At 39.5% G+C, this 26,367-nt stretch overlaps 1 protein-coding gene and 1 pseudogene across 1 annotated transcript in view; both read left to right on the top strand.

Moving 5' to 3' along the window:
• Nucleotides 1-26,367, top strand: part of NEDD9 (neural precursor cell expressed, developmentally down-regulated 9) — a 234,412-nt gene that overhangs the window by 100,672 nt on the left and 107,373 nt on the right. The window lies entirely within an intron of this gene.
• LOC118833846 lies at nucleotides 22,918-23,385 on the top strand (annotated as a pseudogene).

Below are 26,367 nucleotides of genomic sequence, written 5' to 3'. Positions count from 1 at the left end.
TTTAAGAAATAAGGAAACTCACACAAAGAAACTATGGAACTTTTTCAGGATCACACAGGTAGTAAGTAGTGAGACCAAGACTAGAACCCAAGACTCCTGCCTCTCCTATCCAGCAGTCTTTTCATCACCCTATGCTGTTTCTCAGAATGCCTGGTGAACACCTTAAACGATGCACACAAATCCAAGACACAATGTCATGAGCTTCAAGTTAGAAAAGGTCTTAGAAGTCATTTAGTACATCCCAACCATTTTACAGATTAGGAAACTGAGGCCCAGTTAAACTCACACAGTTAATAAAGTAGCAAAATCTGGATTCAAAGTTATGTCTCCTGACTCTAGAGACAGTGTTTTTTCCAAAACACCACGTCGTCGTCTGCTCCAGATTTCTCTCTTTGTCTCTGGGGAGCAACGTAAGCTCTGACATCTACCATCTGCAATGTGTCCCCGAAATGCCTCAGCCTGAGAGTTGGACTGCTCATTGCTCTAAGTGGCAACTGCCCAGCAACATGTCAATTCCTAATTAGTGGGAATAGCGCTTGGTTTCCCAGGTGAGATGAAGTTACCATGGAAAAGGTCAGGAAAAGCAAGAAAAATAGAAACAAGATACTGTGTGATGTGTTATCCTGAGGCAAGGGGCCACCTGTTGAGGGCTGTGTTTTGTGTTTGCCTTTTGACATCACAGCTTACGGGTTGGAGACATTCTGCTCTGGTCTACCAGCTACTTGGGTTGAGAAATCAAGCTTGCTAGTATGGTTTAGAACTTCAAGTTGGCTCAAGAAAGATACATTCTGAAAGGCTGTCCTTCTTGAAGCTCAGAGCCTGATAGGAAGAAAAACAGAACCCCTGGCTGATAAAGGGGGGACTGGAAAATAGGAGGTTATATGCGAGGTTCTCTGGTGCAAAAGGTGTGAGGGTGTGAGCACAGTCCTAATAGGATAGACCAGTGAAAAGAAACTGTTTCCTGCATGAAAAAGACCTTTTTTCAAGTTCCCTCTGTAGTACATGATGCTGAACATCTGTATGAAAAATAATTTTTAAAAATCAGTTTTCTAGATGCTTCTAAAGCTCTAATATTTATCTATAATAATATCTAACATAAAAACAAATGTCTAAATATTTCTAAAATCTGCTTGGCCTACATATTTGGATATTTGACTGAAAATTCCATTTCCAACCAGATGTTTGGCATCATGTAGGTCCAGACTAAGTGTTGGATCTGCCAGTGAATGATGTAGGAGCCTTGGACAAATCATTTAACTTTTTGCTATCCATATTTCCCTGGCTATAATATGGGAGTAGGGGAATGAAGGGTTAGAAAAAGCTCCTATTTACTGAACTATCACCATCACTTCAGACTTTTTATGTCCCATGAACAACAAATATTGATTTAAAATTAATGAAGTATTATTACCCATCCCCCTTTATATCTCTAATTCATTCTTTTTTTGAAGTATACTTTTCCCTTTCTAAACATTACATTTACGAGATCAATACACCAAGAAAGGGAAGTAAGACTCTATATAAATTAATAAAATCTCTATCAATGTTTCCATCTAATGACCTTTAAATTCTGTACTCCATTTCCTTTTTCTTTGTTTTATTCTCATAAAGCTAGAGGTAAAACTCTGGTATTACTATACCCATTTTAATATATGAGTGAGAAAATTGAAGGGCAACTAGGTAGCACAGTGGATAGAGCACCAAGAAGACTTGAGTTCAAATCTGACCTGAGACACTTACAAGCTATGTGATAACTGGGCAAGTCATTTAGCCCTGTTTACCTCAGTTTCTTCATCTGTAAAATGAGCCAGAGAAGGAAATGGCAAACCACTCCAGTATCTTTGCCAAGAAAAACGCCAGATGGGGTCATGAAGAATCAGACACAACTGAAACCACTGAACAACAACAACAAAAAGGGAGCTTGAGACTAAGAAGGAATCACACTTTCAGGCAGACCTAGAACCAGTTTCCTGATTCCTGGCCAGAGTCATATTCAAGAAATCTTATGCTAATTGAACCTCAGATCTAGTTATAGAACACATAAATTAATATATATATATGTGTGTATATGTATACATATATGTATATGAGTGTCCATACATAGGAAAGCATAATGGCTGAATTTTCTTTTTGTGAACTTTGGTGATGAACAAGCTATGGGTTCAAATTATTCTGTTTTCTAGATAATGGGAAAAGTTGATATTTGTGAGAGAGATAATTAATTAGGTAATCATTAAGAGGGAAAATAGGTGGAATGCCAGATGCCTGCTAAGAGTTAGGAAGCTCATAGGCGTTAGAGTTGGACACAACCCTGGAGATCATATAATCCAATTCCTTCATTTTAAAAATAAGAAAATTAAGGCCCAGGGAAACTCCATGCCTCATCCCAGGTGACACAGACAGTTGTTAGCAGTGGGGCATAGTTTGGAACCTGTAGGTTTTCCCTTCAAATGCAGCATTCTTTCTTGATTGGCTGAAAATAAGCCTGGGATTATAAAATGGGCGAATAAGATCTGTCTGGAGCACCTTAATCACTATATCACAAATGGGCATTAGGCTGTTCTAATGTATATGACATTATTTTTCTAGGGAAAGGTATGGTATGAGAGCAGCCAATTATGGTGTGGGCTTTGGCTAGAAACGTTAGTTAAAAAACAGCCAAGGTAGTTTGAGAATTATTCTATCTGTGCTAGGTTGTTGTTGTGTTTGTCCTTCATTCTCGAAAAGGACCATGATATCAGGGAAATGATGACATGACTTGCAGTTGACTTTGATTTGAGAGAGATAGAGCTGTGCAAGGTTACAGCCTCACTTTCTCCTCCAGAGCCATCTGAATCCAATGGCCTGATATTCACCAGGATGACTGGAGATGGCCCAGTTTGCAATGGGAGACCCTGGCCCTTTTAGTCTTAGGTCTTTTCAGGTTCACACTTTGGGTGCGGTTCATTCAGTGAATAGGCCTCTTTAAGAAGTTAATCAAGGGATGGCCTCTTTAATCAGAACTCAAAAAAAAATCAGACTGGTGGGGAAGACTCTCAGGGTTCCTGGCTAAAAGAGAAATACTATTTGGTATTTACATTCACTCCGTGCTAGGATGGCAGGGGCCTATTGTCCAATCCATGAGCTCCAGAGTGAACCAGGTTTAAGGCTTGGTTTTTTGAGAAAGAAATCTAGCTAGTAAATGGGAAGTTAAGGAGGCAGGCTTCAGCCATTGAAATGGAGCACAGAGAGGAGGCAGAGGCAGAAGCAGAGGCTACTCACAGGCTGCATTTGCCCTTCATTCTCAAAGAGCATCATGACATCAGGGAAATGATGACATGACTTGCAGTTGACTTTGATTTGACAAATTCCAAAGGATTTGTTCTGTGAAGTTTGGATTCAGTCAAAGGGCCACCGTTGAGGACCTAGAGGGGCCATGTGTGGCCTCAAGGCCACAGGTTTCCCACCCCTGGACTAGACTAGACTAAACTAGACTATACCATACTATACTATACTATACTCCCCGACTCTCTCTTCACCTGTGCAAAGCTCATTAGGACCCTAGAACCCCACGGAGGTCTATGCTAAGAGTCTATGTCCACCGCAGTAAACCTGAGACAGAATCATTGTTTCCTAAATGACACAATCAGAGCAGCATTGGGACACTTCTGGGAGGTAGGAGGTAACTAGGAGACTAGAGGAGCAGGGCCATTTGTTTAGCAGAAACCACTGGTTTAGAATAGCCATTGTTCAAATACCTATTGGTCAGTTTCCTGGCATTGGAGCCAACTGGAAGAAAAGAACAGAGTTGGCTGTTTTCTCCAGTCTATACAAATGCAAGCCCTCCTCTGCCATTTACAAGTCATTATCACATCATACCATCGGCTTGACTCAGGCAATCATGCAAACAAAATGACCCACTCTGAAGAAACAGTGAAGGAAAAGAGTTGTTTGGTCTGCTGTCAGGAACAGATTGTTAGAATATTATAACCCCTGTCCAAAAGGAACAATACCAACAAAGAAGATGGTGTTAAACAATTTAGACACACTATTCAGCTTGTTTTTCCTCTGCCCCAGATGATTTTCAAAGAAATGAGACTTTGGCACAACTGTTTGTTTGGCCAGTGTAGAATTCCTAATGTTATTTGGCTATCTATGTTATAATCATAATAGCTCATATTTATAAAGACACTGGAGAAAGCCTATGGGGTCTGCTATCTAAGCATCAGCCTAACTGCCCACAGAGAGACTTATCTGCAAAAGACTGGCCCCAAGATGACTAAATTTTTGGCTATGGTGATTCAAGAAATAGAGGAAATACCTTTTCTTCAGTGACAATGGCGGAGAATCAGAAAGAAGGGTAGAGGGTATAGAGGCTCCTGAGAATCACACAGGTTTTTAATTGTCTCCAAATATTCATCTACATGTTGGTCCTCTTCATTTGTCATCTTTGTCCACTGATCAATGAACTGAGCTAAACCTCATCCATCGAGTGAGGATGAAAAAGTCCAGAGACCACTGCAGCCCTCCCTCAGTAGAGACATGAAAGTCAATGACAGTTTGAGTACACACTCATATCTAAAACATTACAGTCAACTTACTTTACAAAAGAGCAAAAGGCAGTCGAAGAGAAAAAAGAGCCTACAGAAAGTTATTCAAACCTCCACCTAAGTGGGTATGTATCCCAGGTATATACAACTAATAGAAATATCATTAGGCCATTTCTCTGGTGTGAAAAGACTACAGATGCAAGACTATTTGTTTAATAAAAACAGTCGGCTTAGAATAGTCATTATTCAAATACCCATCAGCTATGACATGCAGTTGTGTGGGCAGACTATTGACTTAGTGCTTCTTTTGTTTTTAATTAGCCAATCAACAAGGATTGATCCAATGTACAGTTGCCTAAGTATAGACATTCTGTATACATAGACATTCTATACACTGTCAAAGGGCCACCCTTGAGGACCTAGAGGGCCACATGTGGCCTCGAGGCTGCAGGTTCCCCACCCCTGGTTTAGTCTTTACCAAAGATTGGCAGTCAAGTAGGAACAATGAGTGGAAATTACATAGAGGCTGATTTAGGCTCAATGTAAGGAAAAACTCATAATAAAAGCAGAAAGACAATGTGAAATATTGAATTCAGGGGCCATCCTTGGAGTCAGAAAGACCTGGATTCAAGTTCCTCCTCTGACATGTACTAGCTAGTTACACACCATGGACAAGTCTCTTAACCTTTAAGGCAAGTTTCTGAAACCATATAGTAGAGGCAAGTTGCTAACCTGTAATAGTGCGGGGAATTTCCACACAAAGAGCTCCCTACACTGATAAAATCATAGTTCTGGAAAGAAAGAGAGGCAGTGACACAGAGGGGAAGGGAAGGGAATAAACATTTATTAAGTTCCTACTATATGCTAAGCACTTTTCAAATATTTGATCCTCACAGCAGCCCTTGGGAGGTAGGTGCTATTATTATCCCCATTTTACAGATAAGGAAACTGAAGTAGACAGAGGTTGTTATTTTCCCAGGTTCACACAGCTAGTGTCTGAAGATATCTTAGGATAGATCTGAAATCAAGTCTTCCTGACTCTAAGCTCAGTGCTCTATCCACTGTGCCACCAAACTGCATAAGAGACAACAAAACAGGGATGAAGACAGAGAGGAAACGGTCCAAAAGTGGAATGTCCTACCTCTGAAAGTTGGGAGTCTGTAAGCCTTCAAGTAAAAGCTAGAGGAAGTTTTAGAAGAGATTTTTTCTAGGACAGTAAAAGAACCAAAGGACAATCTCAGGCTACGTTGATTCAGTCTTCTATGGACAGTTTATGGAAATACACTAACAAAAAATTGTACAGGATGAGAAGCTATAGGGGAGAGAGAGGGTTATACTTTGCATTGGTAAAGAGAGCACCCATGCCAATGAGATCACTGACCCATTGAAACGTCAGAACACTTTACTGTTGACACGTCTTGGCCTCCCAGTCCACAAGAACCTCTAGGCTCATATACTTTCTGTTTTCTACCTGATCCAATGATCCCAGATTGGTGAGTTTTTTAGGTTCCTATTTTTAATTCCTACAACTTTTCTGTCTTCTCCCACTGCATCCGGGGTTATCACCAGTCATCTTGACCTATGTCTTGCCGCTGGACTTGGGTAGCTCTGTAGGAGAGAATGAGGCTGACGACTCTGCACATCTCTGCCTCACTTAAATCCAGTTCACTTGGAAATCAAGACATCACCCTCCTGATGTCATTGGTCCTCTTCAAGAATGAAGGATAATGACAACAACAACAGTCTTGTTCAGTTTCAATCTTTTTTTTTTTTGGCTCTCACTTTCTTCTGTTAGAAAAAGAAGCCAATTTTGATTTTATGTCAGAACATGTTTCTTAACAATCAGAGCTATCCAACCATGGAATTGGACTGCCTGGAATGCCCTCCCGCCTCCACTGGAGTTTCTCAATAACCACTTCTGAATAACCACGTGTCAGTACAATAGAGAGTATTCTTGTCCAGCTGCAAGTTAGAATAGATAACCTTGGAGTTCCCTTCCAGTTTTTAGATTCTAACTATTGGCCTGTCTCTAGCCCACCTTCCTTCTAATTCTCTACTTCTCATCTTCACAGATCATTGATTTAGAGGTGGAAGTGACTATAGAGATCATTTAGTTCAAGAGCCCCACTTTATAGTTGAGGAATGCAGACAACCAGGCTTGTTAACACCATGTCTGAAACAAGAGGAAAGAAGAGGGAATGTTTAAGTAGTTCTTCAATGTGTTGGTCAGTGAGTCAACATTTATTAAGAGCTTTACTGTGTGCCAGACACTGTGTTAAGTGCTGGGGATACAAAGCAAAGCAAAACCCAAAATCAAAAAACTATTCTATAAATAAAATACAGAAGATTTACTTCAAGGTCACTGTGGCATTGATTTTGTCTACTCAAGAGCCTCGTTTGCTTTTCTAAGTATTTCCTAAGTATTCTAAGTATCCTAATGATCTATCCCAGAATTTTCCAGGAATTGACATAACACTAAGAAGCCTAAGTTTGCAGAATCTACCTCCTTCCCCTTTATTTTTCTTTAGGTATTTTATTTTTTCCCCAATTCTTCCTTCCCCTTTAAAAAAGGGGGACATTTGCTTGTGTCCAGTTGTGAAGACCCTCTCTAATCCTCCTTGATTTCTCAGAAACCATCAATATATGTCCAAATTCTTTTCTCTAAGCCCAATAAATCCCTCCTGTGTCCACTGTACCATAATACAGTCAGAGGCAATTTACTCATCCAATGTCTTCACCATTCTGTGAGGGAATTGGAGAGGACACAAAAGACAACCGATGGTGACAATTTCCAATCTTAAGTTGCTCAGTTGCCTGCTGTAAGTTTAAGGCATTAAAAAGTACATTTTAGGCACAACCTTTTGTCATTTCTTTTTCTAGGTTAGAGGCTCCTTTTCTGGATAGGCCCCCCAAATTAAGGAATACTGTATTTACCTTATTTCTAGCACATAATGACCCAGACTGAGCCTGATTTCTTTTTTTCAGTCACTTAGGCCCCCTAGAGAAGAAGAATCTGGGGTTCCCCACTCCCTATCTAAGTGCCTTGTCTGTTCCATTTGAAATTCAGGTAGACACCTTGCATATTTATCTAATGTCCTCTGGACAGAATTCTGACCTTAGGGATTTGAGTACTAGAGGTTGACTGCAAGGCTTTGCCCAGCCTTGCAGATTGGTTTCTGTCTTCATCCACACCATCTGGGTTCTATTCATCCCAGCTCTACTATTCTTGTTTCTTTCATATTTCTTCTCCTCCTCCTCTAGCTGGCTGTTTTCCCCCAAAGCTTCTACTCTGCATTTAGTCATTCTGAAGCCTATTAATTGGCTTCCATCACCCAGGTCTCTCCTCTCCAATCCATCCCCCGCACAGCTTCCAAAAGTGTTATTACTAAAGCACGAGTCTGACTGTGTCACTCCCCTGTTCAAACAGTTCCAATTTGCCTCTGGATAAAATGCACACTCCCCCATTTGGCATTTAAAGGCCTTCATAATCTAATTCCAGTCTACCTTTCCAGGCTTATTCCAAATTAATCCCTTGCATTCAATCTATGCTGCAGCCAAACTAATCTACTTGCTACCCTTCCCTCTAAATCCATCTCCCATCCCCATGACTTTATAGAGGCTGTGCCCCCACCCAAGACTAGAATGCATTCCCTTCTCATCACCTCCACCTTTTAGAATCTCTATCTCTCTTGAAGCTTTTCCAGATCCTTAGTTCACGCTGGCTCCCTTTATAGGATGTAAACTCCCTGAGGTCAGTTATAGTTTGGTTTGGTCCTCTCCAGGGTCTACTACAGGGTAACCACTTAATACACGCTTATTAATTCATAATGAATAATGATTCCCCCTTAAGTCTCTGAACAAGGTTCATTCAAAAGCTTCATCCTTCTCTGGAACTCTGTTCCTATCCATTGCCAACATCATAAACCCACCTGGCCCACCTCACAGGTCAGTCTTGGGGTTGGAGTGAGGGGATGGGGATGTTACTGTCACATACTGTTAGCATCAAACTGATAGTATCAAACAGAACACTGAAACTTCTCTTTCAAATATATTGATAGGCCCCTTATTCATTTTGGAACCTAATATAAAATTGTCTTCCCTACAGAATACTCCATCTCTCCTCTCTGATGTTTGGGTTTTTTTTTTCATTTGCTTATCTCTATATCTGTTCCTTTGACTCAACTTTTCTTTGCCACATTTTCCCCAGACCCTTTGTGCAGTAGACAGCAGAATTCCTCAAGATCTGCTTTTACTAACTGAAACACATTCCTGAGACTGATTCCAAAGACTCTTTGGAAATATTTTCCTCCAACACTCTCTCCCTCGCCTTCCCCCCGTCCCCCACTCCTTATACATGAATGTTGACCTTTTCTCCAGTAAAGACATAGACTCCAAACTCCCACTTTCTTTCTGCTAGTTCATTTCAGCATCGCAGCCTCTCTTGTGAAACGTTTATCACCATTCACTAGATACCCAGGGTCCTCCGTACAGTTACACTATATGGAGGTATCAGATGAAGCACCACCTTGCTTGCCCTCTGTGTGTTTATGTACCAAGGATAGAAGAGGTTCCTTGAGCTGCTAAGTCTCTTTCCTCCACATATTTCACCTCTACACCAGGGCTGAAAATGGAAATGCTTCTCGCTGGGATCTCTGGCAGTACGACCACCAGACTATTTTCCTACTGTCGAATGATTTACATACCAATGGGTTTGGGAGATCCTGAGGTGTCATTAGTCTCCCACCCCTCATTTCCATCACTGCTGCTAATATACTTTTTCCAGATCCCGTGCCTGAATTCCCCTTTACTGGACATGCTTCTATCACTCTTCATTATTACTCCCTGAAGGCACACTACAAGCCATTCTGGATTTGTACCTTCTATCCTGCAGCCATGGGGCTATAATTATTGCTAGTCAGCTCAGTTCTCCCTTGGGGGTCTAGAAGAGTGCTAGCAATGTGTTCTCCTGGTCAAAAAGTAGAAGTGAAGCCTCTTTCTCTTCTCCTCCCTGTCATGATACAACTAGATATAGGTTGAAGTTGCTGGGAATAAGGGCTTAACCAAAAACCTTCACTAGGGCAGTAAGGCAAGACATTTACTTCGTTCACCAGAAGTGTGTACACTGTGCACATGCCCTTCATCATCATTATAATTACCAAGAAACACTTCTGGGACACCAAGTGCCTACATGACACTGAGTTGCGTATGGCTTTTAAGGGGTTGACAATCTACTTGAGAAGACAGAATATATTTAAATGAATTAACAAATGAATTAATTAATTATGGGTCAAGAACTATGCTAGGTGTTAAGACACAAATACAAAAATGAGGTAAAACACACATATACACACATATACACACACACACACACTCACACACACATATAAGTGTATGTGTATGTGTTGTATAGATGTACACAAATATATGTTGTATGTATATATGTGTATATCTATATCTAGCTAGCTAGCTAGCTGTCTATCTATCTTTCTACATTCAGTGGTAGCTAGAGAAGAAAGTTTTCCTCTGTGAGGTCACAGGGATTTTAAGTAGAGCCACAAAGCAGTTTATCATCACATTCTTTCTAGTAGCAATGGTAGTATAGATTTGATTACTGGTCTAACATGGTTACAATAATTACCTTATTTAAGCTTAGGAATGATATAATGATCCATCTGATCTATGAGCTATTATATCTACTGGTTTAGGAAGTTAATATTAGATAAAAAAGTACAATCACATTGCTCTGAACCCCCAGTTAGGAAAATTCTTAATTTTTAGGCAGTGGTTTGGCTCTCATTTATGTCTATCTCTAGTTAATTTCTTTGTGGTTAAGACAAAATGTGGGTTAACAGAAGCATTTGAGTAAAAAAGTTAGTACAGTGTCTGTTGATGGATATGTACTAGGAAGGGAAGCTGGCGGAAGAGCAGGACTTTTCTTGGAACCTCCCTCAATCCTTGAGGAGGTAAGTATATATCTCCCTTCTCTGCCACTGTTAAATCCTACCTTTCCTTCTTTGTTTCACTGATTGTCCCTGGGTTGCTAGGTCTTTCCTGCTCAGCTCTGGATATCCCCATTCCCTGCCTATCTGGCTACCAAAACCTGGAAATCTCTCCTCCTCCAGCTTTTATCAATGACTTGGGTTCTAAACTGGTGTTCTATTTTATAGATGACCCACAAGGTATGACTCACTTTCCTAAACCAATCTGAACACTCTTCTTGTCAACATCACTGTAGTTCATCCAAAGACTTTTCAAACTTAATCTGAAATAGTTGGTTGAGACTTATTCTCACCTGCTAAATGTATCAGAGCATAGCATTACATCATTAACTTTAACTAGAGGCATGATAATTAAAATCCTCTATCCTTACATTGATAGTAGAATTGGAGATGGAAAGTGAAAGCAGGGGTCTGCAGATGATTAGATGCCCAGGTAAGCTCTGGTTCCATAATGGTAGATGGGTTGTAAAGTGTGGTCTGCTAGACCACAATTAGATGTAGTGAGTAGATGAGTTGGTACTCGCTTACTAATCAGAACAGATCCACTTACAGACATTTCCAAATGTAAGTGGATTAATTTCCACAGAGAGGTGAAGCATGATCTCTAGAGGTTTTGTCTGAAGGGTACTGTTCCAAATAGACAGGGTATAGGGTAAGATGTCAGGGTAGACACTGGCTTTCTAATGAGAAAGTAAATAAACATGAGAATATAAATAACCAGAATGGTCCTGCAAGATAAGTACCACCTGAGAGACTAAAAGTAACATATGGCAAAATGTGTACTTCAAGACTCTGGTATCCCATATGATGTAAATTAGGAGGCTGAAGAGAAAAAAAAAACAAAAACAATGTCCAATTTAAAACATTAAGTATTGACTTTTATATGTTTCAAAAAAAATGTTTGCTGTGTGGTGATTTTTCAATATGAAAGTAGGCTTAATTTGTCAACTTTTTCTCTAAATTTTCCTAATATTCTTTGCTAATCTATTGGTTGATAGTCCATAACCTCAGACTTCCTAAACAGCATTCATGGATTCCATCTATATATTTCAAGCCCAAAGTATTATCTGGACATATTCATTTCAGAAAAACTATTTTTTATTTTATTTTTAATTTATGGAGTAAAACAAGCATTTCCATAACATAGTACAACAAAATAGAGGATTGTTCATAAAACTGCAAATCTACTACATATATATCTCTGCGTGTAGTTATTAAGTCCATATATATACGTATATATGTATGTATATATGTACATATATATGTATACATATATGTGTGTGTATATACATATACATACATACATGTGTGTGTGTGTGTACTTATTAAGTTCCTATTGTGTTTCAGGCAATGTGCTAAGTGCTACAGGTACAAAAAGAGGCAAAAACCTTTTCATACTCAATGTCGGAAGTTATTCATGTCATGAGAGTTTTTCCTAAGGCCAGAGCCATTGAAAAGTCTATCAGCATGTTGACCATTCAACAGTAGCAACACCATCCAATAGTCTTGCTGTAAAGATTCCTGGAGTAAAGCATCTACATTTTCACCACAATGTAGTGGTAAAAATATGTAAAGAAAACTAAGGAAGGGTTCAGTCTAAACTCCTTATCCAGTCTACAAGTGTGAGGATGCAGAATCCATGTGAGGTAGTCCCTCTCCTAATGTCTACACAAGTTGTCTGCACAATGTAGACACCAAATATTTACTAATACACTGATGGAGATGCCAAAAGATAAAGATGAAAATACCACCAGAAAAAAGCTGTTAAAAACTATGATCAGGGGCAGCTAGATGGCACAGTGGTTATAGAACCAGCCCTAGAGCCAGGAGAACCTGAGTTCAAATTTGACCTCAGACACTTATTAGCTTAGTTACCCTAGGCAAGTCACTTAACCCCAATTGCCTCCCCCCCAAAAAGTGTAAAAAAAACCTATGGTCAATCTATCTATCTATGTATCTATCAATTAATACACACATATTCATACCCCATATATATACAAGGAGTCACTAAAGTCTTAGTCTTAAACTATTAAGGCTTAAAATTGCACTAAGATTTCTGGAACACCGGGGGGGGGGGGTGTATGTGTGTGTATGTGGATATGTAGACATATATAGATACATAGGTAGATGTATATACGTATGTATGCATACATATATACCACATACATGGTACATCTAATGTATATGACTATAATGGAATATTGTGCAGTAAGAAATTCATGAATATGAGAAATTCAGAAAGGCTTGGGAAGAGTTGTATGAGCTGATGCATAGCAAAATAAGTCAAACCAAAAGATCAACAAATATAATGGTTACAACAATGTAAATGGAAAAAAATCCCTAAAAGGAAGTCAAACTCTGAATTTTTTTATTGAAAGACCTCAAAAACAGATAATGAATCATACCTCTCTCCTCATGTAGAGAGGAGGGGGAATTCTGTTCATGTGATCATAGTCTTTCTTTGCATCATAGGAGGATTCAATCTGAAGGGAGGGTTTACTTTTTAAATTTATTTATTCCCAGAAAGAGACTATGATATAAAGGCAAAAAGCATCAGTAGAACCTTTTTTAAAAAGAAAAACAAAAAATAACATCCATTGATATGGTACTTCCTGAGGATGTCACCCTCCTTTGATCCTTACAGGCATCGGTTACTTATGCCCCACCAAACACAATCTGCAGAAGGTAAAACCAGTTATTTAGCTTTCCCTGCTCCTGAAACACAAACTCACCACAGGTCAATGGTATATACCACTGTTATAACATGTGCTTCAACCTTGGAGCAGCTTGAGAACACGAGTGTAAACACAGGAGACAATACAAGTATGGGGAAACACGTGTGCTTGGAGCACAACCACAGGATATATAGACACTCAAAGAAGAAACAATACCCACGGACCAACCCTAAGCCACTGAAACTATAAAGTGAAATGAGGGGCAGGGGAATATGCCAAGGGGTGAATGAGGGGGTGGGGCCTTTTTTTAACAGCCACACTAGTTAATTTACAATTGAATTTTATTAAGATATTTACAAATAAAAGATATTATAAATAAATTATTAATTCTTGGCAGCATATGCCAGCTAACTGGGCATAATTCTGAAGTAGGCATACTTTTTAAACCTTTTTTAAAAGCTACCAGGAAAGGGTCTGATTAGTTCAGTCACACTGAGCTGCAGGTGACAGATAAAGTTGTATTGTATTGCCCCTCCCAGTAGTATTTGCACATTAAACAGGGTAGGATCAGAGATTTATTACTAGAAGGGCCCTTGAAAGAAAGTCTAGCCCTCATATTTCCTAGCCTTAATCCAAAGGAATGAAGTAGTAAAGGTGGAATCTCAAGCATGAATAACTGCCTGGTTGGAGAGGTTGTAGAATTTGGGGGAAGGGAGATTTTCCCAGCATCTTTCATATTACACCAGACCCCTACATACTCTGCTTATTAATAAGGCCAGCCCTGCAAAGGATAATAGCAATCCACTTGGAGGAGAATGGTATGGCCAGAGAGTAGTTTCATCCAAAGGCCCAGGCTCATCTCCTGATCCTTTATACCTTTATAACGTGAGCTTGGGCAACACCTATACCTCTCTGGGCCTCAGTCTCCACATCAATAAAATGAAGGAGATAGACAAAATCATTTCTTTAATATCCCACCTAATTCTCTTATGTTCCTACGGACTACCTCAGAACCTAGACCATTTTACAATTCAGCTCTTCAGATACTGATTAAATGCTAACTATATGTGAAGTACAGAGGTAGGGACTGAGGATGCAGTTACAAAGACAAAATCTGCCTCTGCCCTCAAGGAGCTAGATAACATTCACAGAACCCTTCGTTGTTCCATCTTGTCCTATTTTTCATGATTCTGTGGACTATGGTTCCACACGTCAATACCATACATGGGGTTTTCTTGGCAAAGATACTAGAGCAGTTTGCCATTTCCTTCTCCAATGGAGTAAGGCAAACAGTATTAAGTGATTTGCCCAGGGTCACACAACTAGTAAGTACTTGAGGCTGGATTTGAACTCAGGTCTTCTTGCTCTATCCACTGAGCCACCAAAGCTGCATCCTTTCAGAACCCTACTTGGGTCATTTTTCTTGGGTCACAAAATGCTATGTAGTATTGATTTCACAAAACTTTGTGAAGAGGAAACTTGTATAAACTTATTCAGAAGTCGTCTCCCAAGATTCCACTCAAATTCTCCTTAGATTCAGAAGCAGGTCCAGTGGGATTTGGTACAACTCTGGACTTTCCATGGGGGGAAAAATGTTTTTTTAGTTGTTCAAGTGTAATAGAGTCCACTGCCTTGTCAGATTTAATTGGAGCCTATGGCTGAATTCCATCATTAGAAGGAAACAAAATGTGTATTAGGAGACAGAACACAAATAATGTATTAATCATCTCTTGGCACAGCAAAGGAGAAAGGCTAATTAGGAAGGAATTCATAGTCTCTGGGAGGTCATGGCACTCCAATATCCAGAAAGTGGTAGGAAAGAATGAAGGTGGGTACATGATGGGGTTTTTCCCCTCCTTTGTTTCTGAGTCAGTCAGGTATGGTAGAGGTAAAGGTGTTTGAGTAACAGCATGTTACTCAGAAAAAAAGTTATTGAATGACGTGTTATTTTTATTACCCACAGATACACCCCAAATTTCAGGGCTTCAAATCCTGCCTTCAGTTAAGTGAGACCAACCTATGCACAGACTGTAATAAGATAACAGTTAATCATAGCTTTAAATAAATAAGGACGTACAGAGTCACTGACGAAGTGGAGGCTTTTAGCAAGTAAGGAAGACGCAGAGTATAGTACAAAGTACAGCCCTACCTAAAGGACAGCGCAACTTTGTGTAGATAACAGAAATGTGATCACAGAACATCTCCCCTCCCCCACCCCCACCTTTGACTGTACCGCCTGAAATTGACCATTTGCAGTTTTACCTGACTTTAAGTAAACTTAGTAGGTAGAAAGCATCTGTTTTTACACAGAGGGTAAATACAGTTTGATTATTCACTTTACACAAGAATTTTTCACTTTACCAAAGCTGGAGTTTTGGGGGTTTTTTTGTTTTTGTTTTTTCACTTTGCAAAAGCATTCACTGTAGAGCCTATTAAATAACAGGCTCTGTTGGTAAATTTTAAATATGTTTTATTTACAAAAATTCCACCTACATCTTGGAATAGCAATGTATACACATATGTAAAAATGTAATCACGAGGCTATTTTTAAACTCCAAGTCAAGAGTCTTGGGGAGACTCCTTTTATGAAAGCATAGCCAATGGTAAGGTTAAAGGTTAAATAAGACAGGTAGTTACTTAGGGTACAACTATTGTGGCAAAGGGTTGGGGTTGGGGATGTATGCAACAATCAAGGGCACTTTTAACATTACTTTTTATGAATGCCTATATTTTTAAGGCCAGAGAATTTAGTTGTATCGTATAGCAGTAGAAAGAACAGTTTGCATTCCTGTGTGACCTTGAGAAAGTTATTAGCTTCCCTTGGCCTCAGTTTTCTCGACTATAAAATGATGAAGATGGGTTAAACGATTTCTAAGGTTCTTTCCAGCTCTAAGTGAGCATGATTTTGTAATTCCATAGGAGAGGCAACTTGGCATTGTGTATAGGGACCTGGCCCTGAAACCAGGAATACCCCAAGTCCCACCCCTGACTCTAGGCAAATCACTTAACTTCTTGGTGTTCTAGGCAGCTCTTTAAAGACTGTAAATTCTAGAGAAGGGACTAACCTGAATTGGTAAAAATAGTCTTCCTTATCTGGGAGTTTGCATTACCAATGAAATCAGAGATTTAATACCCATCTCTGTGTATTACATAGGAGAATAATTTTTATATTTTGTCTACAATTAGGAAATGACTTGCCTCCAAAACGCCATATTCTCTCCTGTTTTGTCATTACCTATCTTTCTCAGCTATCTCTCTGAATTAAATTTCTTTAAAATATAATTAATTCGGATGGAATCCCATTTTATCAAACACCGTAATAACATATAGCTATATGCTTTTCTTTGTTAAGAGGAAGGGCTTAATTTCAGTGGGACATGGGAAGTAGGGGTGGAAGATGGTATTTCTAGAAATAACTGATGCGGAAAAAGTGTTAATAAAACAATTACCATTACTACTAATAACAATAATAGTAATCAATCAATCACTACAATAAGCAATTGCCAAGTGCCTACTATGTGCCAGGCCCAGTGCTAAACTCTGGGAGATACAAAGAAAGGCAAAAGATAGTCCCTGCCTTGAGGAACTCACAACCTAAAAGGAGAGATACAATACGCAAACAACTGGGTATGAATAAGCTATATTTAGGATAAATAGGAAATAATCAACAAAGGGAAGGCATTGTAATTAAGAGATACTGGAAAAGGCTTCCTGTAGAGGGTTGGATTTTAGCTGAGGCTTGGAGGAAGCCAAGAGGTGAAGATGAGGATGAAGAGCATTTGAGGTAAGGGGGACAACCAGAAAAAAATGCCTAAAGCTGAGAGATGGCATGTCTTTTGAAAGGAATGACAAGGAGGCCAATATCACTGGATCAAAGAGTATTTGGGGGAGGAGAGGGAATGTAAAGTGTAAGAAGACAGGAAACACAAGGGAGGGGGAGAGGGCTAGCTTGTGAAGGGTTGGTTTTAAAGGCTAAGCAGAGGATTTTGGATTTGATCCTGGGGTGATAGAGTTGCTGGAGTTTATTGAGTGGGTGGGGAGAGTAACATATTTGGACCCACACTTTAGGAAAATCACTTTGGCAGCTAAATGGATGGCGGGTTGGAGTGGGGAGAAGCTCGTGAAAGGCAGACCTACCAACAGGCTATTAATTGTGAGTCCAGGTGTGATGATATGAAGACCAACACTAGAGTGGTGCCATGCAAGAGGAGAGAAGGGAGTGTAACAATAATTATGATAATAATAAATAGTTGTATCCAAGGAGGTGGTTCTACATAATAATAGCTGACATTTACATAATGTTTTACGATTTACAAATATTTTAGATAAATATCTCACTTGAGATATAGAAGATATATGTGCAAGTATCAGATGCTGAATTTGAAGGAGTAGCCAATCCTGGGAGGACTGAATCCAGGCAGCTAAAGTTCAGAAAGGCTGAACTCTGGCACTGAATGCTAAGGACTATAAAACAAAACAAAAAAGTTTTTGAAAGAGAATTCATGGTATTTCTTGGAAAGGATGGGATGATGCTAGTGGAAGATATTGAGAAGGCTGAATTATAGCAATTCTTCTTTTCTTATTCTCTTTTTTGTGTTCTCTTCCCAGAAGAATAATTTTTGGAATGAGAATGATGGAATAAAAGTTGTTAGTAGGGAGTGGAAACCTGAGACAAGTGAGGAAATAATCAGGCAGCCTCTAATTGCTCTCAGTGAGTTCAAATGACCAGATCTAGATGAATTATATCCCAGGGTATTAAAAAAACTGGCACATGTGATTGATGAGCTGTTGTCAATGATCTTGCAAACTTTTGGAGAATCAAAAAGGTGCCACAAGACTGGAGAAGGTTGTCCCAATTTTCATAAGAAAAAAAAAGTGAAGTAGTTGAGTCTACAAATTATAATAACAGGAAACTTGACTTTTATTTCTGTCTAAATTTTGTAATGTATTGTTAAGAGGATGGCTTGAGAGTGTTTAGAAAGGGAGCAGTGATCACTAAAATTCAACATGGTTTCATCAAGATGAGGTTATACCAGATGAGTTTCATTTCCATTTATGACAGGGTTACTAAAGAATGCTATAAAAATTATCTGCCAATTTTAATGCTTTGCTTAGATTTCAGCAAAGTATTTGATAAAGCATGCTATGCTTAAGAATATGAGAGAGAGATATGGCCCAGTTTAATATAGTTAGCTGGATTTAAAACTGGACCCAAAGAATGGTCCTTAATGGGTCATTATCAGCTTGGAAGAAGGTCTCTAGTAGAGTGCCCAAATTTCTATTCTTGACCTTTGCTATTCAATAGTTTGATCCATGAATTGACAGAAGTCAGAGACAACACTTGTCTACTTTCCTGATGACAAGAAATTTGGAGGGGTATCTAATAATTTTGGAGTCTGTACCCAAGAAACAATTTGGATCCAGAAATTTGGAAAACAAACTAGAATAATGTACCTAATCAAATAGGACAAAAATTAAAAGGGATAAATGTTAAGCTCCACATGGGGGTTAAAAAAATAAACTTCACAAGTACAGCAAGAAGAAGGTACAACTAGACTCACTAATGACTATTTATCGCATCCAGTTCCAAATATACTTAACTGTACTAAACTAGCCTGTATATCTCCATTGTGTGCATAAACACAGCACGCTTTGTCAAATACTTTCTTGAAATCTAAGCAAAGTTTCTATTCTAATGAAAAAAAGACCTGAGCATTTTGGTGAACTGCAATCTCGACATAACCAGGAGTGTAGCATGGCAACCAAAAATAGACATTAAGCAGCATCAAGAGAGACATAGTTTACAAAATCAGGGGGCAAGATTTCCACTATCCCCTGCTCTAGTAAGAGCATATCTGAAGTATTGTATTCAGTTCTGGGCATCAAATTGTAGGGAATATCTAGACAAGCTAGAACATTTAGAAAAGGATGAGTAGGATGACAAGGCGGGGCAGTCAAGTGGCATAGTTGATAGAGCACTGGTGCTAGAGTCAGGAGGACCTGAGTTCAAATCTGACCTCAGACAATTACTAGCTATGTGACCCAGGCAAGTCACTTAACCCTATTTGCCTCAGTTTCCTCATCTTTAAATGAGCCAGAGAAGGAAATGGCAGACCACTCCAGTATCATTGCCAAGAAAACTGCAAATGGGGCCATGAAGAGTCGGACATGACTGAAATGACTCAACAAGAACAATAAGATGACAAGAGGCCTGGAGAACTCATCGTATGAAGATTGTTAGGAGAAACTGAGAGTGTAAGAAAATTTCTGGGAGCTGGGATAACCATTTTCAAGAACTGAAAAGATTATGGGTTCAGTTTATGTTGCTGGCCCCAAGAATGGGGAGAAGTTCCTTGTGCAAAGTAGGCAGCTAATAAATTTTCTGTTGTTTTCGTTGTTGAGTTGTAGCGAGGCAGATTTAGGAAAAGTTTTCTGGCAAATAGTTTCCCACCAGTAGAATAATCTATCTCAAGAGGCCGTCTTCAGTCAGAGGCTAGACATCTCCTTGAAGACTTTATAAATGTGATTCTTGCTCAGGTACAAGTCAAGACTATATGTTCTCTGAGGCTCTTTCTAACTCTTAAATTCGATGATTTATGGGGTAACCTTGACAGCAATCCTGTGAGGAAAATAATAATGTTGTCACCATCATCATCATCCCCATTTCACAGATAAGGAAACTCAGGCTTAGAGACATTGAAGGATTTACCGATGGTGATAAGGCTAATAAGCATCAGAGACAGGACTTGAACTCAAGTCTTCCCTTACTCCAAGTCTGTATATATACTGTACATGGTGTCGATTTTTTTAGCCATTTCCAAGGCTTTCTGACAAATGAGTAAAGTTGTAATGGAATTTACTCAATAGGAAAATAAATGTACAAGTTTAGAAACACAAGGGTATTCTCCTGATAGAGTTATGCAAATCTGTTATTTTCTCAGTGAAACTCCACTTAATTTAGTATTGGTTGAGGACAAACTGTAATAATCTGAGCATTAATTAAATTTTAATTTTTAATGTTTACTATTTAACAAATAAGTAATATTTAATATTTAAATAATTAAATTATTGAATCAAAATACTAGTGACACATCACTAGTGAGAAACAAACCCACCAACTCTACAAACAGATGACCCTTCCTCTTCTATTCACATTTAGTTTCAAATAAGAACTTAGTTACTGTGTATAGCAAATAACCTCTATGCCTCTGAGCATCCTAGATTTGGGACAAGAACAACAATCCCACCGGTAGACGCAGATGGACAGAGATGCATTTCCTGATTTGACAGGTCAGCCATCCCTCATGATCTTCTTCACTGGGAGCACTACTGTCTGAGCTCTGTGTTCTGTGGCAGGGCCACCTAAGAAGGGCCTGCAAGGAATATTGCCCTGATACAAGATCCAGACAGCAGTGTGATGTAAGGGGAAGGGACACGTGCTGTTGTTCATTATGGTTTGGGTTTTTTTTTTTTTATGTGAGCCTGGTTTACATAGCAGCAACACAAATCCCGTTCTGTGTAATGGTGTAATGTGTATGCTATGTACATGTTTATTATTCCCTTATAAACAACAGCTGGAAAAATACTAGGAAGAGTAAGGGGCTGAGGGTGGGCAGGGAATGTGAAGAAGGATGGATTGGAGTGGAAATGTGATGATAGTAAACCTATAACTTCCCTTATGAATCAAACTACAGATTCTATCAGCTGTAATTGGTGTCAAAGAGTCACAGTCCTGCCTTTTTTTCCTTCTAAAACCAGAAGGATGAGAAATGGATATAAAACAGAAATGCTAAGAATCTTTCACAAGAGACTTAAAACAAATACCTTGATTATTTGGGGTCATCAGAGGTTGTATTTTCCACCTCTCTACTACAAGCTTCCTTACTTCTTTGCAGGTGCCATTTTTGAACTGTACAAAATGCATCTGCACTTCCCCTTTGGGAGGTAGAGGGAGAGGAGGGGAGGTAAGAGCCACGGATACTTCATTTCCCAGTGGGCTGGACTCCTCTGGAATTCTCTAGCATTCCCCAGGGACCTCTTCATCTTGAATTGCATATCCAAGGCAGAGTGAGAAGGAGACCCGGGTGACCAATACTCAAGAAAAAAAATCAGAAAAAGAAGTGAGAACAAAGAAGAAAATATTGGAAAGGTGATTAACAGCTTAGTATAAGAGAAACATAACCTTGTCAAAACAACAAACTCCCTGAAAATTAGAATGCACCAAATAAAAACTAATGACTCAGTGGGGAAAGAAGAAATGTTAGAATAAAGTCAAAGAAAATGTAAAGTATCTCAGAGCAAAACAACAGAATGTCAAACAGATCAAGGAGAGAAAATTTAAGGATCATTGGACTACCTGAAAGAAAAAAGCCTACATTTCTAATTGCATGGAATCATAAAAGGAAAATTGCCCAGACTTCTTCAAACCAGAGGAAAAAGTAAAAATGGAAAGAATACATTGATCTCTTTGTGCAAGAAAGCTTCAAATGGAAACAACATGTAATAACAATAAATATTTATCACCTAACCTTAGCAAAACGACATGCTAGCTAGAATCATTCATTAGAGACTCACTATTTTTCATGAACTGCCTTTTTGGCTTCCCCAGTGAGCTGTGTGACCCCGGGCAATCCACTTAACTTCTTTCCCTTGGTTTCCCCATCCATAAAATGAGTTGGAGAAGTAAATGGCAAACTACTCCAGTATCTTTGCCAAGAAACCCACAAATGGCATCATAGAGTCAGATACAACTAAAACAACTGAACAACAGAACTCCCCAGTGCCTGGCACATAGGAATACTTGTTGACTGACTATATTTGTAGTACAGGGATTGGTCGTGTTAATTTATGACAAAGAATGAGCTGCTAGCTACCTGACTGCATCTTTATGGACATTTAGTAGGTGCTAAATTTTTGCAGCCTGTAGTGCTATATGATATGTTGTCATTTGTAGTATAGTTCCTTGTATATAGAAAGAATTTACCAAATTATTATTCAATTAATGAATTATCATATACAATACACATTCATATATGTACGTGTGCCTTGAAAGGCTGAGACATGATGAGAGAATAGGTACTGGGAAAACAGGACCAAAACAGCACCTGTCCATAAGAGTTTACATTGCATTGGGACAGAGGCATAGGTACCTATCTAAACACGGGCATTTAGGTGGCTCAGTGGTAGCAGGCTGTTCCTGCAGTCAGGAAGACTCATCTTGCTGAGTTCAAATCCAGCCTCACACACTTATTATCTTTGTGACCCTGGGCAAGCTACTTAATCTTGTTTTGCCTCAGTTTCCTCATCTGTAAAATGAGCTGGAGAAGGAAATGGCAAACCCCTTCAGTATCTCTGCCAAGAAAACCCCAAACGGGGTCACGAAGAGTCCAGTGTGGATGAGAACAACTGAACTATCTAAATAAAGATACCTTAGAAGCCATCTAGTCTAATGCAGACCTAAAAACGAATCCTCTCTATAACACATCCTCCAAGTAGTCCTCCAACTTCCCCTCAAAGATCTCAAAGGCTACAAGAAACTGTCCATTTTACTGGGAAATTACTGTAATTATTAGGAGGTTCCTCCTTACATCAAACCTGCATCTGCCTCTGCCTTCTACCCATTGCTCCCTGTTCTGCATTCTGGAGACAGGCAGAACAAATCTTCGACAAGAGATGCTTTCGAATATTGGATGACAAGCCCCGCTCCCGGAGAAGATGGCGCTGCAAGCGGCCAGGAGCCCGCGCGTCGCGGCCTCGTCTCTGTGGGCAGCGGCCAGGGCTGGGGCCTCCGTACCAGCGCCCTGCGACTCGCCGTTCGAAAATTCACAGAAGAGCATGAATGGGTATCAGCTGAAAATGCAACTGGAACGGTGAGAACCAGCAATTTTGCACAGGAAGCATTGGGAGATGTGGCTTACTGTAGTCTTCCAGAAGTTGGAACAAAGTTGAACAAACGATGAATTTGGAGCTTTGGAAAGTGTGAAAGCTGCCAGTGAACTCCATTCTCCACCAAGAGAAGTAACCGAGATTAATGTAGCTCTTGCAGAAGACCCAGGACTTGTAAAAAAATCTTGTTATGAACATGGTTGACTGATCGAGATGACTCTGAGCAACCCATCAGAACCTGATGAGCTGATGAGTGAGGATGCGAATGAGAGATAAGTAAACTCTATTGAGGATTGAACGCTGGATCCCCAAATAAATTAGCATAAGAATACGGCCCAGTATAGTTTCGTCCTAAATTAGTGGTATATGGAAGGTTAGCAACTTTAACACGTCTGAAACAACACCGTGGCATGGAAAAAAATCTTAACTACTCAGAAATGACTGGACAAAAATGCTTGTTAGTATTTGCCCCTTTTGCACAATTTCTTTCTTGTAATTTCAAGTTAGTGTCTGTCTAGTTCTGAATTCATTGCATCATGTGTGGTAAAAATGAATTTTAAGACCACGTACTTCAGAGCTAGAATTTTATCTGTAAAAAGCCTTAAATCAGTAATGCAATGGTCAACTTCATCCATTACCAGTATTGTTTGAAATACATTTGGTTTTCTGTCCATGGGAATAATTTACTGAGATTGGTTTAACTGGCTGGTGTCATATGCAGTACAATACCAACTTAATTTTTTTTAATAAACTGCTTGACTGAAGCTTTTTTATACAGATGAGGCTTCAACCTTACAGCAGAATAGGTAATGAAATTTAATAAACTTTTTAAAAACTCTGATTAAAAACAAATATTGGATGACAGCTGCGACCTTCCTCCTAATTCTCTTCATAGCCTAAACATTCCCAGTTCCTTCAAATGACCTTCACATGGCATGATCTTGAGACCTTTAATTATACTCTTTGTGTTTGTTTAGATACTTGATGTTTTTTCCTAAAATATGATAGCCAGGATTTACCAAATACTCCAAGGGTAAACTGAGGCTTCCTACCTGGGCTTTGGTTTCCCCATCTGTAAAATGACAGAGTAAGACTAGGTGATTTCTAAGGAACTTTCTTGCTCTAAAAATCTACCATTCTATGTTTCCAAGCATCACTAAAGCCATCGGATGCAATGGAAAGAATGCTAGGCTTGGAGTTCAAGTCTTTCCTCTCTCACTACCTGTGTGACTGTGGGCAAGTCACATAACCTCTGTGATCCCCAGTGTCTAAAACTGGGATTATGATGTTTGCACTATTCACTTGAAGAAGTTATTGTGAGCATCGCCTGTATAGTCAGCCACCTAGCATTAGAATACAAATACAAGTAAAAACAATGACACTACCTGTCCTCTAGGAGCTTATAGTCTAATGAGGAAAGGTAACACATAAATAGAAGCTGAAAAGGCAGGGGCTGGAGTGGGAAGCTAGGTGGTGCAGTGGGTAGAGTACCAGCTGTGGAGTCAGGAATACTCATCTTCCTGAGTTCAAATCCACCCTCAGATACTTACTAGCTGTGTGACCCTGAGCTGAAGAAGGAAATGACAAGCCACTCCAGTATCTTTGCCAAGAAACCTCCAAATGGGGTCAGGAAGAGGCCAACAAAACTGAAAATGACTGAACAACAGAGGGGAGAGAGGAAGGGGGAGAAGGTACTCAGCCTGGAGGAGTGATAGAAAAATCCAGAATGCAGCCAGTAACAGAAAGCATATTGAGTTTGGAATCTAAGGACCTGAGTTCAAATCCCAGCTTAATTGTATAGCCTTGTGTGACTTTGTGAAAATCACTTCTCTTCTCTCAGTTTTTTCGTCTGTCAAATGAAGAGGCTAGACTAAACGGCCTTTGATGTCACTTCCAGGTCTAGCTCTAACATTTTAGGATCCCTAGGAGGCAAATCTTTCCTTGCTTTCCAAGCTACCCCTATGTCACCAGTAATTTACAAGGCCAAATGCCACCAAGACAGTCCAAGGCCTCCCAGGGAAGGAAGTCATTGTCAACTGGGTCTTTGGAAGGGAAGTCTGTCCTGGCAGGGTCTCTCTGTTTAGTTTGGGTGGATAAGGGAACCTATTATTCCTAGGTGGATAGGAAAAGCCGGGGGGCTGGAGATTAATAGCCCCTTTTCTAATTAGAGCAGTGTGAAAATAGGTTGGAATCTCTTGCACATTTACAAAAAAAAAAAAAAGGAGACCACATACTCTGCATCTGATAGTGCCGTAATTATAGCTCCTCTTAATAACAGTTAATAACTACTTACTATTTTGTAATCTAAGGGTAATGAATACTGTGGAGTTTTAGCTGTTTTGTTTAAGCTGACACAACTTTAGGGAACAGCCTCAAGGCTACAACTCCAGCATTAAGGGATTGTGGCCTGAGTATCTCAAGGAGGGAGTATTTGTTTATTTTTAATATTATTCCCAAGCATAGCCTCAGGAAACATGCAGGGCCCCTTTTCTTCAGGGAGATCCTGAGGGAGAGACCCAGGATGCCCCAGTGCTTTGGGAGGACACAAACTGATCAAAAGTGGACATCCATTTGTCAAGAGCCAATAGAGCTCTCACTTTGTGGATTAGAATGGCCATTATTCTTTCTTTGGGCCTAAAACCAGTATTTTCAGAATCCTGGAATATTAGAACTGGAAGGAACTTTTTACATCAATTATCTAGGCCTTTCTTCATTTTACCCAGTCCCAGAGAAGGGACCTGGCTTGCCTGAGGTCACACATAACAGAGTCCAGACTTGGATTCAGGTTTTCTGTTTTAAAATAACAATAAAAGGTAACATTTATATAGCACTTACTATATGCCAGGCGCTGTGCTAGGCATTACATTATCTCATCTGATAGAAAGAAGTGATTATTTCTCTCTTGTATTAATAATCAATTATTGAATTATCTTGAGCCGAAAGACATAGTTAATGGATGAGACTGCCCAAATCCCCAGGGTACATGCCTTTTGATCCTGGGTGGGAGACCATACCCAGCCAGAGAACCTTACAAAGAATTAATCTAAGGTGAAATCCAGCCCATATTGTACTACTAAGGTTTGGGTAGGGATAGGTCCTTTGTCTAGATGTCCTAAGGCTGAGGGCGGTCTGGGACCAAGAGTGATCAAAGTTGCATCCCCCAGCCCCTCATTAGAATGGGTCCACCTCTCATAGAATATTCATTCTTCTGATTAATTGGGTTTTTCCCCACCAAATACTACTTTATTTTTCCAATTACATGTAAATGTAGTTTTCAAC

The sequence above is a fragment of the Trichosurus vulpecula genome, chromosome 1 (assembly GCF_011100635.1).
Source record: "Trichosurus vulpecula isolate mTriVul1 chromosome 1, mTriVul1.pri, whole genome shotgun sequence".
NCBI classification, from domain to species: domain Eukaryota; kingdom Metazoa; phylum Chordata; class Mammalia; order Diprotodontia; family Phalangeridae; genus Trichosurus; species Trichosurus vulpecula.
The sequence above is the reverse complement of the archived record's forward strand: the minus strand, read 5'-3'. Positions and strand labels throughout refer to the sequence as shown.